Here is a 12,201-nt window from a genome sequence, read left to right as displayed (position 1 = left end):
AAACAATTCTGTAAGGACAGATGTTACTATCCAGATTTCACAGATGAGATTCTAAGAGGTTAGACTGTTTATTTTCAGTAACACTATTAGTAAATGGTAGAAATTAGATTTGAACCAGTGATTGCCAGACTCCAAAGCTCATGCTTTTTTTGCTCTGCCTTTATGCTGAACTCATTTTTCTCAGTGTCTTAGCAGCAATCTCCTTGGTAGGATATTTGGTAGGTCCTGTGAACATAGGTAAACATAGGTATTGGTATATGCATGGTTTGCTGCCTTTGTCTTCACACAGTAAACTGTAAATTTCTAAAATCCTTTTTATGTTCTAAACTGATATTTTAAAAACGTAGTTAATAAGAGATATCATCAGCAGGGTCATCTTATTATGAGAGGAAATAAAATATAGCTCTTTTCCTCAATCTCTACACATACATACATGCAAATATAAGGAGAGAAAAAATTCTTAAAAAATACTTTTGAATACATTATTTAACCTTTAATATTTACATTAACTAAATTACATATGAGCTTACTGTAGTATGTTAGAAGATTGGCTTAAAATTCATCCCATTTATGTTGCAGTTAATTCTATGGTATTTTTACCCCTTGTATTTTGAAGTTTCCACTTGCTTATGTAAGAAAGTATTTTTTTAGAAAAACAATTTATAGACATTTTTGAGAAAAATACCATTAAATTTTATTGTCATAATTCACAACACAATACTGCAACTAAGTAGTTTATCTTAAAATGCTACCAGTTATTATAAATCAAGAATGTTAAACACTGTCTTTAATGAAAAGGATCATTACATACTAGTTAGTGGTTCTAGCCACTGAACGAATTTTCATTCCATCATCAATTTTGTTTGGTCTTTAATAGCATCAGTTGAGATATACCTCATGTTTAAGAACAAATAAAAAGAGAGCTTACTCAATCATTTCAGCAGCTCAAATGAACAATGTAGACATTGTGTGATAATTTAATTTGCCCAGTTGATTAGGTTCCACTAATCTCCCCCTGCCCTAAGTGGCATAATGAAAAAGTTCAAGATGATTCATTATTTCATTAAAAATTATATAGATTCACCTATCTACTCCTCTCTCTGACATACTTTGGGACAAGTTTACTCAGGAAACCTACCTTTTTTGTTATATTAGCTCATGTATGTGGTGGGTTTTATTATTGTTGTTGGGGTTTTAAAAGTTAAATATGAAGTAATTCTGCACAGGAGGTGAGACAGGAAGCAAATAGGTATTTCTCTTGAGGTTGGAAATTTGCAGTGGTTATCTGCCTTAATAAATTACACAGATGGGCTGTGGAAATATTTGTTAATGAGAGGAATCAGTAAACTAGCAAAAACAAATATATGAAAGTAGGGAGGTTGTTTTCAACCAGGAATCCTCTTCTTTTCCCATCTTCTATGGATCCTGAGTGTTGTTACCTCATAGCTCCTCTGTCAAGAATGGAAAATAAAAAAATCGTACACCACCAAAATAAAATGTAAACATAGAATGGGGCAACCTTTCCAAATTTTACAAAATATGGTTCATATTATGAGAAACACAGTGGGCTAGGAATCTGAATCTTGGTTAAGAGGGCTGTTTCTGCTGTATCCTGGCTGTGCCTTCTCGAGGAAAATCATCGAATAATGTGGGACCTCTGTTATCTCTAAAGGTAGGATGGTAATTACAGCCTCTTAGCAACCTTGTTTGCTAAGATCGAGTGAGTGTTTGTAAAACAGTTTGAAACCACAAAGTACCATCTAAATGACATGGGTTATGATGCTGAAGCCAGATTACTTGGCTGCTTTTCCAGGGACTTGAACTTCTGAGTGTCCTTTCTTCCTAACTCTTGGTCAAGAGAAGGAGCACAGATGTTAAATTTCACCATAACCACTGGAGATGGTAAGGATGGTAAGGACAAATTAGCCAAGTTAGTGAAAAATCTAGAAAGTTGGAGAAGGACCTCATAAAATATTTTATGATCATAATTGAGGTGCTTTTCCCCCTTGATGTGGTTTGCCTGTGTCCCCACTCAAATATCATCTTGTATTGTAGTTCCCATAATCCCCATGTGTCATAGGAGGGACCCAGTGGGAGTAAATTGAATCATGGGGGCAGTTACCTCCATGCTGTTCTTGTGATAATGAGTGAGTTCTCATGAGATCTGATGGTTTTATAAGGTACTTTTCCCCTTTGGCTTGATACTTCTCCTTACTAACATCATGTGATGAAGGAAGTGTTTGCTTCCCCTTCCACCATGATTGTAAGTTCCCTGAGGCCTCCTCAGCCATGCAGAACTGTGAGTCAATTAAGCCTGTTTCCTTAACAAATTACCCGGTCTCAGGTATTTCTTTTCTTTTCTTTTTTTTTTTTTTTGAGATGGATTCTAGCTATGTCACCCAAGCTGGAGTGCAGTGGCACAAAGTCGGCTCACTGCAACCTCTGGCTCATGGGTTCAAGCGATTCTCCTGCCTCAGCCTCCTAAGTATCTGAGACTACAGGTGTGCACCACCACACCCAGCTGATTTTTTTTTTTTTTTTGATTTTTAGTAGAAACTGGCTATGTTGGCCAGGCTGGTCTCAAACTCCTGGCCTCAAGTAATCCACTCACCTCGGCCTCCCAAAATGCTGGGATTATAGGCATGAGCCATCATGCCCATCCTCAGGTATTTCTTCATAGCAGCATGAGAATGGACTAATACAGTAAATTGGTACCACAGAGAGTGGGGTGCTACTATAAAGATACCTGAAAATGTAGAAGTGACTTTGGAGCTGGGTAACAGGCAGAGGTTAGAACAGTTTGGAGGGCTCAGAAGAAGATAGGAAAATGTGGGAAAGTTTGGAACTTCCTAAAATCTTGTTGAATAACTTTGACCAAAATGTTGATAGTGATATGGACAATAAAGTCCAAGCTGAGGTGATCTCAGATGGAGATGATAAACTTATTGGGAACTGGAATAAAGGTGATTCTTGTTATGCTTTAGCAAAGAGACTGGTAGACTTTTGCCCCTTCACTAGAGATCTGTGGAGCTAGGAACTTGAGAGAGATGATTTAGGGTATCTGGCAGAAGTTTCAAGCAGTAAAGCATTCAAGAGGAAGCAGAGCATAAAAGTTTGGAAAATTTGCAGCCTGAAGATGGGATAGAAAAGAAAAAACCTATTTGCTGGAAAGAAATTCAAGCCTGCTGCAGACATTTGCATAAGTAAAGAGAGGCCAAATATTAATCAACAAGGCAATGGAAAAATATCTCCAGGCCATGTCAGAAACCTCCACAGCAGCCCCTTCCATCACAGGCCTAAAGGCCTAGGAGAGAGAAATGGTTTTCTGGTTTGGACCCAGGGGCTTCCTGCTCTATGGGGCCTCAGGACATGGTGTCCTGTGTCCCAGCTGCTTCAATTTCAGTGATGGATAAAATGGGCCAATGTACAGCTCAGGCTGTTGCTTCGGAAAGTACAAGCCCCAAGCCTTTGTGGCTTACATGTTGTGTTGGGCATGAGGGTACACAGAAGTCAAGAATTGAGGTTTGGTAACATCTGCCTAGATTTCAGAGGATGTATGGAAATGCCTGGATGTCCAGGCTGCAGTTTCCTGCAGGGGTGAGGCCCTTATGGAGAACCTGTGCTAGGGCAGTGCAGAAGGGAAAGGTGGAGTTGGAGCCTCCTCCACATATAGTCCCCACTGTGGTATTGCCTAGAGGAGGTGTGAGGAGAAGGTCACCACCCTCCAGACCCCAGAATGGTAAATCCACTGATGGCTTACACCATGCACCTGGAAAAGCCACAGACATTCAAAGTCAGCCCATGAAAGCGCCTGAGAGGGGGGTTGTACCCTGCAAAGCCAGAGGGGTGGAGATGCCCAATGCCATGAGAGCCCACCTCTTGCATCAGCATGACCTGGATGTGAGACATGGAGTCAAAGGAGATCATTTTGGAACTTTAAGGCTTAATGACTGTCCTAATGGATTTTGGACTTCATGGGGCATGTAACCCCTTTATTTGGCCAATTTCCCCCATTTGGAGTGGGTATACTTACCCAATGCCTCTACCTGTATTGTATCTAGGAAGTAACTAACTTGCTTTCAATTTTACGGGCTCATAAGTAGAAGGGACCTGTCTTGCCTCAGATGAGACATGGGACTTGGACTTTTGGGCTAATGGTAGAATGAGCTAGACTTTGGGGGACTGTTGGAAAGGCATGATTGTGTTTTGAAATGTGAGGACATGAGATTTAGGAGGGGAAAAGGGTGGAATAATGTGGTTTGGCTGTATCCCTACCCAAATCTCATCTTGAATTATAGTTCCCATATTTGCCACATATTGTGGGAGGGACCCAGTGGGAGGTAATTGAATCTTGGGGGTTGTTCCCTCCATGCTGTTCTTGTGATAGTGAGTGAGTTCTCGCAAGATCTGATGGTTTTATAAGGGGCTTCTCCCTCTTTGCTTGGCAATTCTCCTTCCTGCCACCACGTGAAGAAAGATGTGTTTGCTTTCCCTTCTGCCATGATTGTAAGTTTCTTGAGGCCTCCCCAACCATGTGGAACTGTGAGTCAATTAAACCTCTTTCCTTTATAAATTACCCAGTCTTGGGTATTTCTTCATAGCAGTGTGAGAACACACTAATACACCCCTCCCAGAGAATCTGAGTGAATGAAACTTTTGGCTCTGAAATCAGACAGACCAGAGTTTGAATCCTACCTCTGCCACTTACTGGCTTTGTAAGCTTGGGAAAGTCACTTTATCTTTTGGCCTCAATTTCCTCTTTTGTAAATTGTGGTATATTGCACCTACTCTCTGTGTTGTGAGAGTTAAATTACCTAAATATCCCAAATATTTATCTCATTGACTGGCTTATGTCAAGTGCTCAATAACTGCCTGCTACTATCATTACACAGAATGTGTCTTCATCATGATCAATAAGTAGATTCACTGGGCATGTTCTAAGACCAAATCTCACAAGCCAGGATGCTCCCTTTCAGGAAATTCTCAGGCTAGACCTGGAAGCCTGCAGGCTTCTCATAGTCTGGGCTACTGCCACATATTCAAATTTTTGCCTTCCTTCCTGGAGCACAGGAATCTTACATATAGGAGTCCAGCCCCTGAATCATCTCAGCTCTGTGCTAGTGGTCCCCTCAACTCTGATTCATTGTGAGTATGGCAGTTTGCCATAAATTGTGCATTCATACCTGTGGACGTGTATATTTATATAAGAGAAATCATGTATGAAAAATTAGAGTGAATCGTGAGTGAAGGCTCCTCAAAAGAATAAGAAAGGAGTGAATACACTTATTTTCCAGTCTCCGTGGCTGGGCTTCATAATGGCCTCAATCAACTCTCAACCTGTCATTTTGGTCTCACCACAGGCTAGCTATCTTCCTGTTCACTATCACATTGCCCCTGCCTCCTGGTTTCCCCTAAACTTTGTGTGATTTTGAAACTTGGAGCCCTGTGCCTTTCTTGTCTCTTACCTGCCTAATGAGTTCCCACTCATCCTTTAAGACCCAGGCCAAATACCACTCTTCGGTGAAATCTTTTCTCATGTCATCTAGACTGATAGTCTATGCCTCATTTATGTTTTCTGGCATTGAATAAATAACAAAATAAAATTATGTGTTAAAGATTATCATGATTGAGAAACTACTACATGCTAAGGAGTCGTCAGGCTTTATCTTATTTGATGCACATATAAACTTATGTCCATTTTACAGAAGACAAAAGTAAGATTCAGAATATTTAAATAATTTGTCCAGGGTTACAAATACAGTAAGCAGAGTTCAATGTATGTCTAAAGCTTGTGCTCTTACCTACCAGGGCACTATTTATTTTATGGCATGGTTACCCCTCCAATAGGCTGAGATTCCTCATTTTTATTCCTCTTGGGAGCCCTCTTTGGCACATAATATGAGCTTAATAATTGTTTACTGAATAAATATTGATGTAAATCCTAAATAAATATTTGTCAAGTGAATAAAGGCTAAGCAGTAGTTTTTAAATTTAGATGATTTGATATGCAGTATTCCTTATTACTGTAGTACATTAATGGCCCTGTGATTTCACAGTTAGATTATTATTTCTTCATGTGTTTACTTATAATAAAGACCATATTCTGAAATAGCTATAGGTCCCATGGATTTTAGTCTTTAACGTATGCTATTATATAATGCATAATATAAAGTTAACTATAGAGAATTCTTTTTAATTTCTCTACTTCTTTAATTGAAGATGGTTGTATATGTGGAGTGGGAAGATAATATGTTTTTGTCCTTTGGGATTTGCTGTATGAGTGTCTCTCCATGGTTTCAAGAAACAATTATCCTGCTAGGCACAGGATTTGTAAAAAACAAATGAAGTCATATAATAATGAGTGACTTCCTCCTCTGTGTACCTCCACTAGGAGGTATACTTGGGATTTGATTGTTGAATTTGGACTTTAAAGCTTACTTCAAATGGGAACCAATCATAATCCCAAAAGACACAATTCTTGCAGCCATAATGGCAAATGTTGAAATCTCAAAACAGTAAAGTCCCAAAAATATAATTCTGAAAAAAAATATTTAAAAATTCTTTAGAAGACATTTACTTACATTTCAAAAAGGGGGTTTATTTGAGAAACATATAAAAACAGAACTGAACACTTCATAGGGTATTTTCACAATAAAATAGGCAATAATAGCATATGTATTTTGGCAAGCACTCAAGTATACTAACAACAGTTGCATGGGTATAAGAATTATGAGCAGATAAATCATGTTCACAAAGAAATAGGTCAAAAAAGGACATGTATAAATAACGTATATCACTATGTTTGGTAATTGTGTGCACCCAGATTTACAACTGCAGTCATCTGAAATACTATGACAAAAAACCTAACCCTTTTGATGGGATCTATCAAAAATTGCAGTGGATCAACATTGCATATATAGTCACCCAAAAAGCCAAGATCTCAAGAAATTTTATCTTTTATAAACGCAGATGTACAATGACATCTCTCCATTTGTTGAAAAGTTTCAACATTTTAACATACACATACAGTGCTTACACACAAAATCAACATTGTGATAATGCCTTTTCATGGAGTCAAATTTGCAAGAAATGCATGAAGAAATTAGAACTCTCTAAATGTCTCTACACAGTTATACCATTATTGGAAAGGATGCAAAGATAAAATATGTAGAATAGTGAATTATAAAAAAAGGCTGCAATTTATAATAGAAAATAATCCTAAAAAATGAAAAAGAAAGAAAAGCAATACCCTCTTGTCTTAACGTATTTGTATTATTAAGAATTTATTGCATTAATTTAAGTGAGAGACAATGGCAGGTATAGAATGTTTCTGTTGGTGATGACTGTAATGCTACTGGGGGTGGGAGAAATTGATGGATTTGATCATTATATTTAAGAGGTAAATGGACAGATTTGGTTATAGCATAGAAAAAGGGACTATAAGGTTGGCTTCAAAATCCCTTGCTTGCTACTTGGATTGGTCATGATTCTATTCTCTCAGATTAGGAACAAAGGAAGAGCCCAGAGTTAGAGGAGAATATTGTGGTTTTATTCTTAGACTCACTGATTATGTTTTGATGGACTTCTGCATAAGGGAAATGGTAGGGCAATGGCAAAATGTGATGTGAAGATTTCAGCCACATTCACTAATGTGTTTATCATTATTGACAATGTTTTTATTTCTCTTGTTTGTTGCCACTTAACTTTTCTGATATCTTTAACTGATCATGGATTCCTTGCTGACATAGAGGACCTCAGGATAAATTGCCTGTCTATTGCTTCTTAATGTTCTAAGACCTTGTTCTTTAGAAGATGTTACTGCCTGCTTGTTCAGGTTCTTTTTTTTCTGCTAAAAATACATAGTGACTCTGACCTAAAACATGGGAACCATTTGAATCAAAATAGTAAAGCGTCTTTCCCTCAATAGTTCTGCTAGGGGTAAACCTTGTCTTTTTAAAAAATAGACTTTCATTTTCAGAAATTTTAGATTTTCAAAAATACTGAAGAGATAGTACAGAGAGTTTCAATATATGCCAACAGACAGTTACCCCTATTATTAACATCTTATATTATCTACCACTACAGTATCATACAGAATATTTTCTAGAATCCCTTCAAACAGGGGTGGTATTATTTACTCAAAGGGGGTAAAAGCTGCTACTAAGAGGCAGGAAAGAATGAACCCTCAACCACCTCACTGCTCTGAAACTCCAAAACTCAAAAACTAGCACAAATAGCTAAAAATAGAAAAATAAAACTCCATGGATAATAAAACAGCCACCACAAACCCTTATTTAAACTCCGGAATCTTTGTGAGCTACAGTGAAATTTGAATCAAATCCAAAGAGGAAGCCCAGGTTGATAGCATCTGCCCTATTTTTGAGGAAACAGCAGTTTTCAAGAATGGTCTCTAAAAGGCCATATAAATGCTCCACTCGACATGACTACTAATGTGGGTGAACTGGAAAGATGCATTCCCCTTGAGGCTCATTTCTTCACTACAAAGCTTTCAAAGAGGTGGGAATAAAAAGATCACATGGCTGTACCATTTTTATTTTTTTCAACTCAGCTTTCTGAATTGGAGTGGCAGCCTGAAGGCCAGGCTTGGCCATAGACACAGATCTAGCTTCGCCGCTAGTGGGCAATATTAGCTGAACAGAAATAAACATGCACTGACCTTCTGAGCAGAAGTTTCTTAGATGCAGAACTTTGTGGTTTTACCCCCTGTCCACCCAGGGAGATCTGCTGTTTAAGAAGGAAAACTTCTCTTTTCCCCACAGGACCGGCTATTTCCCCTTCCGATACACACATAGAAGCTTTAACACTATAAAATCAGATGAAGGGGGAACACTGACCATATCCACTTCAAAGAATGTGGATATATTTCTTTATCCAGATCAAGCAGAGTTTAAGACCATAGTCTAGGATGCTCACAGTTAATTTATTTGCTTTCAATTTCATCTCTCTTAGGCCTAAAATGGATGTTCTTCCTTTCTGGCATGTAAAGATAAGCAGAGTTCACACATAGGAAGTGCAAGTCCAGAGGAATTATCAATGCTTTGAGGGTAAAATCAGCTTCTTTCTCCATTGACAGACTAAAACATATCACCTGTCCAGAACTGAGAGTATAGTGTTCTCTTGAAAAGGGCCAGATGGTTTCGTCAATAATTTACTCTGACAGTGTAGAAATAGCTGGGCTCTAGGAAAAGATCCAGGTTTCTGATGCTCATTTTGCAATTATAGCCCTTCTAAATCTTATTCTTAGCTGCTATTAGTTTTAAAGCCCCTAAAATGGAACAGGCCTGTTAGGCTATCTTTAGTCAATAATTCCTTTCCCATTCTAAAACAATTTAGTGCATTATCTTGGGCCAAGAATAGGAGAAGGGATAGTATTTTCCTTAAATGATGTTACTAATGCAATGGGCGATGTTAGTGAACCTGTTCCTCAAACTGTCTCTTGAATAGAAGCTATCAGTGCTGTCAATCTTACACATCTTAGCAATCAAACAGATATGAGATTAAGATCACCAAATGCTGACTGTTTGCAATTCAAATGTGAGCTTTACTTCCTCTGAGTCTTTTTTGGAATCCTGAGTTTTTATCTTTAGAGGAATTATTAATATTAACACTGTAAAATTAACTCATAGAATGTTAGTGCTGGGGGTACTTTAAGAATACATAACTCAATCCCTTTGCTTCACAGATGAATAAACAGAATTTCAAAGGCTGAGTAATTTGCCCTAGGTCACAGACTGGTGAGAAGCAGAAAAGAGACTAGAGTGAGAACTCTTAGAGAAATGGTCTTTAACTTTCTCTGTTTTGTCACTGTTTACACAAGCCTAGGACCAGCAGACTCCTAGCTATTTGCAATTTGCCTTAATGCTCATTTGCAGCTGGGACTCAGTTTATATATCTGAAAGTTGGGATAAAAATGCCTCCCCCCACAGTGTATTTGTGATTCTAGTGAGAAGTGTGTAAAATGGCTAAATGTGTACATATATGTGTGGGGTGGGGCAGGGGTGCGGGGGGGTGGTGGTTGAAATTTTGCATCTGCATCAATCTTGAATCTTGAATCCCTTTATATTTCACAAGTCAAATACTCTAATAGCCCAGCATTCAGCAATTATTTTCAGATTACGTTAATGTGTTTTTTTTCCTTCAAAGCACTTCACTTGTAGATATTGCAGTCTGTTTATATGTGATGCTGAAATGAAAAGGTTATTATTAGCTTGGAAGTAAGCAATGCCAGCTATAGAGTGTTTTATTTTACTTGGATATTATAAGCTAATATGATGAGAAAGGCTTGCTGTGGGAGCACAGAATTTTCCATCTTTCTGCCATCCTGACTTTATTCTCAGCTTGTTCATTCTTCTTGCAGTATTTCTAGAGAGGGAGGAACATTTTGAGTTTGTGGGCTTCAACGGTTTGATTCCAATTATAGGTGAGTTTGGAGTCTCTTGTGTCAAGGCATCAGGTCCTCAATAAATGAGTCTGTGGTCATCAATCAGTAGACTAGCAAGCAGAAAGACAAGAGCATGTCTTTATCTACTTTCTTGAGCTTGAAGAGAGGGGCTGTCCTATTCCCCTTTATGTCTCCAGGGCTTAGTGAGAATGGAATAAGTACATTTTGAAATAAAACGACTGATACTTCTTTGCTTATACCTGAAAGTGGAATTAATTCCAGATGGATAAGTAAAAATTAAAATGTCAAAACAAAACAGAAAAGTGCTGGAGTAAAATATTGGTGAGTATTTGTTTAAATTTGGAGTAACATCATAGGCAGAAACCACATGTAAAGTTTAGATCGTTTTTATCAGGTAAAAATAAACAATTTTTGTATAAAAAATCCAATATGAAGTTTAAAAGGAGACTCTAACTTGAGAATGAGATTTGGAATTGCACAGCACAGGTAAATCCTCATTATCAAGAATTCTTAAAAATCAGTAAAAGTAATGATTATTCATCCCAGTAGAAAAAATGAAATAAGGACAAACAGGCAATTCACTAAAGAAGAAACATAAGTGCTTAATAAGTATGAAAACATATTAAATATTATCAGTAAGAAAACTTGCATATTGGAGAACAACAATGAAGCACTATTTGTAACTATTTAACTGGCATAGATTTTGAGAACATAGTAATACTCAGCTTGGCAGGAGCATCCCTCTCATGCACTACAAGTAGGATTCTGTATGGTTAAGAACATTTTACATTATGTATACAGTTTCATAAAATCAAGTCTGTTTTTTGATCCAACAATTACACTTTTAAGAAATATATGGAAACGTGTGCAAAGTTATATAGGCAAAATATTTACTAAAGCATGGTTTATAATATAAGAAAAGTTAGAAACAGCCTAAATGTTCCAAAACAGGAGACTTATTCAATAATTTATGATATATAATATTAGAATCTTGCAATTATGATAAAATAAATCATATGGTTTTTGTCCTTCATTCTGTTGATGAGATGTATCTCATTTATCAGTTTGCATATGTTGACTGTCCTTGAATTCCTGGGATGGATCCCATTTATTCATGATGTGTTATCTTTCTGATATCTGTTGGATTCAGTTTGCTATTATTTTGTTGAGGATTTTTGCATCTATATTCATCAGGGATATTGGCCTATAATTTGTTGTTGTTGTGTCGTTGTCTTATTCTGGTATAATGGTTATGCTGACCTTGTAGAATGAGTGAAGGAGAACACTTTCCTGTTAAATTTTTTGGAATAATTTCAGGAGATTTGGTATTAGTTCTTCTTTGTATGTTTGGTGGAATTGAGCTGTGAGTCCCTCCGGTCCTGGGATTTTCCTTTTTGAGAGACTTATTACTGATTCAGTCTTGCTACTCATTATGTCTATTTAGGTTTTCTATTTCTACCTATTTCAATCTTGGTATGTTGTATGTTTCCAGGAATTTATCCATTCCCCCTAGGTTTTCAATCTGTTGGTATATATCTGTTTATAATAGTCTCTGATTATTCTTTGTATTTCTGTGGTATCAGTTGTAATGCTTCCTTTTTCATTTCTGATTTTGCTTATTTGGGTATACTCTTTTTTCTTGGTTCATCTACATAGTGGTTTATCGATTTTGTTTATCTTTTCAAATCACTAATTTTTTGTTTTATTTATTCTTTGTATTTTTTGGTCTCTATTTCATTTAGTTCTGCTCTTATATTTATTATTTCTTTTCTTCTGCT

This window comes from Pan paniscus, chromosome 4 (genome assembly GCF_029289425.2).
Source record: "Pan paniscus chromosome 4, NHGRI_mPanPan1-v2.0_pri, whole genome shotgun sequence".
Classification (NCBI taxonomy): domain Eukaryota; kingdom Metazoa; phylum Chordata; class Mammalia; order Primates; family Hominidae; genus Pan; species Pan paniscus.
This window is presented reverse-complemented; position numbering follows the sequence as displayed.